Source organism: Canis lupus, chromosome 10 (genome assembly GCF_003254725.2).
Source record: "Canis lupus dingo isolate Sandy chromosome 10, ASM325472v2, whole genome shotgun sequence".
NCBI lineage: Eukaryota > Metazoa > Chordata > Mammalia > Carnivora > Canidae > Canis > Canis lupus.
Genome location: NC_064252.1, coordinates 63191929 through 63198011, shown reverse-complemented (window position 1 = coordinate 63198011; position 6083 = coordinate 63191929).

Genomic DNA, 6083 nt, shown 5'->3' with positions numbered 1-6083 from the left:
TCCTCACAGTCTCCCAGAATGAGACCTACATCAGGCTAAGTCAACCATGTAGCTAAATCCACACATTCCTTGTGTTGTTATGTACTTAAAACATTCCTGTAAATATACATACCTTTACCCATAACAAAAATGTTTATTTTCTGATTATGTAAATAGTATGTGCTCATTATAAAAAATGTAAACAACATCCACAAAAATAAGGAAAACAAAACAAAAAAAATCACTGTAAGATAATCACCATTAACGTTTTGATGACCCTCCTTTCCCACATCTTTTTATCCAAATGCACACATCCATATGATTTCATATCATAAGATGAGCTTCTTTGCTCAAATGCATGTATTTAAAAGGAACTTTCTAAGGCACCTGGTTGGCTCAACTGGTTAAGTATCTAACTCTTGATCTCAGCTCAGATCTTGATTTCAGAGTCATAAGATTAAGCCCCGCACTGGGCTCTAGGCTGGGCACGGAGCGTACTTAAAATTAATTAATTAATTGGAACTTGTTATTAGCATCACTAATAGCAAACTGCCATCACTTGACAAAATAGAAGGCCACCCTCAAAAATAAATACGATGAAAACAATGTGATTAAATATTTAGTCAGCTACCCTAGCCCCCAAGGCTCCAAAGCCTGAGGCCCAAACTTTGTCCTTTCAGTATGGTTCAGAAGGACAATACTGAAAGGACAAAGTACAGCCCCTGAGAGCTAGGCACCAAATTTTCCATGATAGGAAAGCTGTGCTTACCCTTAACCTGGGTTCAGTCGCCTCCTCATTCCTCACGGTCTCCCAGAATGAGCCCTACATCTGGCTCCAAAGCATGAGGCCCAAACTCTAGGAGTTAAAAAGGAGGTTAGCAAGTGTTAGAGAGGCTTGACTAAGTATACCAAAAGGAGGCTTTCTCTGAGATACAATTAGAAAGATTGAAAGAGAATTAAAAGAAGAAAATATTTCTCTACTTCTACTGCTCCCTGTCTCATACCTATACAGTAGCCTAAGCTTTCTGGGGTGGCTTCAAGAACCTCCCACATCCTCTGGAGAAGGCAAGGAGCAGAATCCATAAGGGCAAGACCCTTCAGGGTCGCTCAAAACAGTGTGGAGGGGACATGCCCTATTGCACCAGCCCCTTGTCCCAAGAAGTGTCCAAAAACTAGAAAAGCCTCTAACAGCACATCAGGGGCAATGGACCTGTTCTCCCTTCCTCCCTCCAGACCCAGGCATCCCTTCTTCCTCAGCCTGGAGTAGAGAGAAGATTCCAGGCTCCTTTTCCTTTTTTATACAAACTTTTCTGCCTCAAAGAAAGGCACTATATAAACATAAAAAGAAAAAAACCCAACATGAAGATCTAACAAATATAAATACGAACCCAACATGGGAGCACTGAAACACATAGAGCAGGTAATAACAAAGTAATCAATAGTAATACAATAATAGTAGGAGACTTTAACATCCCATTTATATCAATGAATAGATCATCCAAACAGAAAAATCAACAAGGAAACAGTGGTTTTGAATTACACATTGGAGCACATGGATCTAACAGATATATTCAGAACATTCCACCCTAAAGCAACAGAATACCTATTCTTCTCAAGTGCACATGGAACATTCTCCAGGATATATCACATATTAGGCCACAAAACAAGTCTCAACAAATTTTTAAAACCCTTGAAGTCATACTATGCATCTTTTTTTTAATATATATTTTTTATATTTTTGTATATATATATATTTTTTTTATGCATCTTTTCTAACCACAACACTGTGAAACTAGAAATCAACCACAAGAAAAAATCTGGAAAGAGCACAAATACATGAAGGTTAAGTAATATGTGGCTAAACGATAAATGGATCAACCAAGAAATCAAAGAGGAAATTTAAAAAACACACAGAGACAAATGAAAATGAAAACACAATGATCCAAAATTTGGGGGAAGCAATAAAAGTGGTTCTAAGAGGGAAATTTATAGCAATATAGGGCTACCGATGGAGGCATGAAAAATCTCAAATAAAAAAACCTAACTTTACAGCTAAAGGAGCTAGGAAAAGAAGAACCAACCAAACCCCAAACCAGTAAAAGGAAGGAAATAATCAAGATTAGAACAGACATAAACAAAATGGAAACCAAAAAATGATAGAACTGATCAATGAAACCAGGAGCTAGTTCTTTGAAAAGATCAATGAAATTGATAAATTTTTAGCCAGACTCACCAAAAGAGAGAGAGAGAGAGAAAGAGAGAGAGAAAGAGAGAGAGAAAGAGAGAGAGAGAGAGAGAGAGAGAGAGAGAAAGAGAGAGAGAAAGAGAGAGAGAAAGAGAGAGAGAAAGAGAGAGAGAAAGCGAGAGAGAAAGAGAGAGAAAGAGAGAGAAAGAGAGAGAAAGAGAGAGAAAGAGAGAGAAAGAGAGAGAAAGAGAGAGAACTCAAACAAAATCAGAAATGAAAGAGGAAGTAACAACCAACACTACAGAAATACAGAGAATTATAAGAGGATATTATGAAAAATTATATGCCCACAAATTGGACAATCTAGAAGAAATGGATAAATTCTTAGAAACCTATAACCTCCCAAAACTGAAACAGGAAGAAATAGAATATTTGAACAGACTGAATACCAGCAATGAAATTGAATCATAAAACTCAACAAAAGTCTACAAATATATGGCTTTACAGGAAAATTCTACCAAACATTTAAAGAAGATTTATTACCTATTCTTCTCAAAGTATTCCACAAAACAGAAGAGGAAGGAAAGTTTCCAAATTTGTTCTATGAGGCCAGCCATCACCCTGATAATAAAACCATATAAAGATACTACCAAAAAATAAAGAGCAGAAAAAAAGAATGACAGGTCAATCTCTCTGATAAACATAGATGCAAAAATCCTTAACAAAATAGAAGCAAACTGAATCCAACAATATATTTAAAAAAAAAAATCCTTCACCATAATCACATGGGATTTATTCCTGGGATCCAGGTGTGGCTCAGTATTTGTAAATCAATCAACATGATACATCACATCAGTATAAGAGAAAGGTTAAAAACCATAAGATCATTTCAATAGGTGCAGAAAAAGCGTTTGACAAAGTAAAACAGTGCTCGCTTCGGTAGCACATATACTAACATTGACAAAGTAAAACATCCATTTGTGATAAAAACCCTAAACAAAGTAGGTGTAGAGAAAATATACCTCAACATAATAAAGGACGTATATGAAAAAAAACCCACAACAAATATCATATTCAATGGTGAAAAACAGAGTTTTTCCCCTAAGATCAGGAGCAAGAAGACATCCATTCTCACCACTTTTATCCAATATAGTACTAGTCCTAGCCACAGTAATCATACGATGGGGCGGGGGGGGTGGGGGGAAGCATCCAGGTTGGTAAGGAAGAAGCAAAACTTTCACTATTTGTAGATGATATGGATATTAGATATAGAAAATCCTAAAGACTCCACCAAATAATTTCTAGAACTAATGAAAGAATTCAGTAATTTCACAGGATACAAAACTCAAAATACAGAAATCTGTTACATTTTTATATACTAAGAATGAAATAGCAGAATGCAAAATTAAGAAAACAATCCCATTTACAACTGCACCAAAAATAATATATCTAAGAATAAACTTAAGATCTATACTCTAAAACTATAAAATATTGATCAAAGAAATTGAAGATGACATAAACAAATGAAAAGATGTTCCATGCTCATGGGTTGGAAGAATATTGTTAAAATGTCTATATTACCCAAAGCAGTCTGTCTACAGGTTCAACGCAATCTATCAAAACACCAATAGTGTTTTTCACAGAACTAGAATAAATAATCCTAAAATTTGTATGGAACCACAAAAGATCCTGAATAGCCAAAGAAATCTTGAAAAAGATTGAGAAGAGCAGGGATGCCTGGGTGGCTCAGTGGTTGAGCTTCGGCCTTTGGCTCCAGGCAGTGATCCCGGAATTCCAGGATCGAGTCCCATATTGGGCTCCCTGTAGGGAGCCTGCTTCTCTCTCTGCCTAGGTCTCTGCCTGTCTCTCTGTGTCTCTCATGGATAAATAAGTAAAATACAAAAAGAAAAAAAAATTACCCAAAATATCAAGTTAAAAAGAAAAAAGAAAAAGAAGAACAAAACTGGAGGTATCACAGATTTCAAGATACACTACAAAGCCACAGTAATCAAAACAGTACAGTACTGGCACAGAAATAGACACCTTATGTGATCTAAATCAATGGAACAGAATAGAGAGCCCAGAAATAAACTCACATTTATATGGTTGGTCTATAACAAAGGAGATAAGAATATGCAATGGGAAAAAGGTAATCTCTTCAACAAATGGTGTTGGGAAAACTGGAAAGCCATGTGCAAAAGAATGAAACCGGACCACACATAGACAGAAATAAGCTCAAAATGGATTAAGAACCTAAATATGAGACCTAAAGGCCATAAAAATCCTAGAAGAGAACACAGGCAGTAATTTCTCTGATATCAGCCATAGAAACATTTTTCTAGATTGGTCTCCTGAGGCAAGGGAAACAAAAGCAAAATTAATTATTGGGACTACATCAAAGTAAAAAGCTTCTGCACCAGCAAAGGAAATGATCAATAAAACTAAAAAAAAAAAAAAAAAAAAAAAAAAAAAAAAAAAAACAGCAAAGAAACCCTACTGAATGGGAACAGATGTTTGAAAATGATATATTCAATATATTCAATAAGGGGTTAATATCCAAGATATATAAAAACAGCTCAATATACACACACAGAATAATCCACCTAAGAAATGAGAAGATGTGAACAGACATTTCTCCAAAGAAGACATCCAGATGGCCAACAGACACATGCAAAGATGCTCAATATCACTCATCATCAGGAAAATGCAAATGAAAACCACAATGAGATATCACCTCACATGTGTCAGAATGGCTAAAATTAAAAACACAACAAGTATTGGTGAAGATGTGGAAAACAAGGGAACACTTGTGCACTGTTGGTGGGAATGTAAATCTCAGCCACTGAGGAGAACAGAATGGAGGTTCTTCAAAAAATTAAAACTAGAACTACCATTTGATCCACTACTGGTATTTATCTACAGAATATGAAAACACTAATTTGAAAAGATCTATGCACCCCTATGTTTACTGCAGCATTATCTACTATAGCCAAATAATGGAAGCAGCCCTAGTGCCCATCATATACATACACAAACACACACACACACACACACACACACACACACAATGGTATATTACTCAGCCATAAAAAAAAGACTAAAATCCTGCCATTTGCAAATACATGGATGGATCTAGAAAGTATAATGCTAAGTGATAATGGTCAGTCAGAGAACAACCAATACCATATGATCTCACTCACATGTGGAATTTAAGAAACCAAACAAATGGACAAAATAAAAATGAGACATGCCAAAAACCAGATTCTGAACTGTAGAGAACAAACTGATGGTTACTAGGGGCGGGGGGGGGGGGGGGGGGGGGGCGGGGGTGAGTGAAAAAGGTGAGGGGGATTAAGAATACACTTACAGTGATGAGCACGGAGTAATGTAGAGAATTGTTGAATCACTCCATTGTACACCTGAAACTAATATAACACTGTATGTTCACTATACTGAAATTAAAATTTTTTAAAGATTTTATTTATTTATTCATGAGAAATAGAGACAGGCAGAGAGAGACACAGGCTCCCCGTGGGGAGCCCGATGTGGGACTTGATCCCGGGATTCCAGGATCACACCCTGGGCCGAAGGCATACTCAACCGCTGAGCCACCCAGGTGTCCCTGAAATTAAAAAAAAGAAAAAAAAAAAAAAAAAAAAAAAGACTCTTCTGTCTCAGGTACCTAGATTCCTAGACAGGAGATCCAAAGTCTCATGTGTGCCTTTCTGCCATGGGCTGGGTTCCCTGGAGGGGGAGAATGACAGCAAGGCAGGGATAGGCTCGGCAAGGTGCCTAGGGTGCAAAAATGAAGGCACTCGCTCTCAGCAACAGATCCTTGCAACCCTGAGACTGGGCACTGGGCTACTCTCACCCTTTTCCTGGCTGAAGTGAACCGTTCAGTATGTGGTGCTGGGACAAC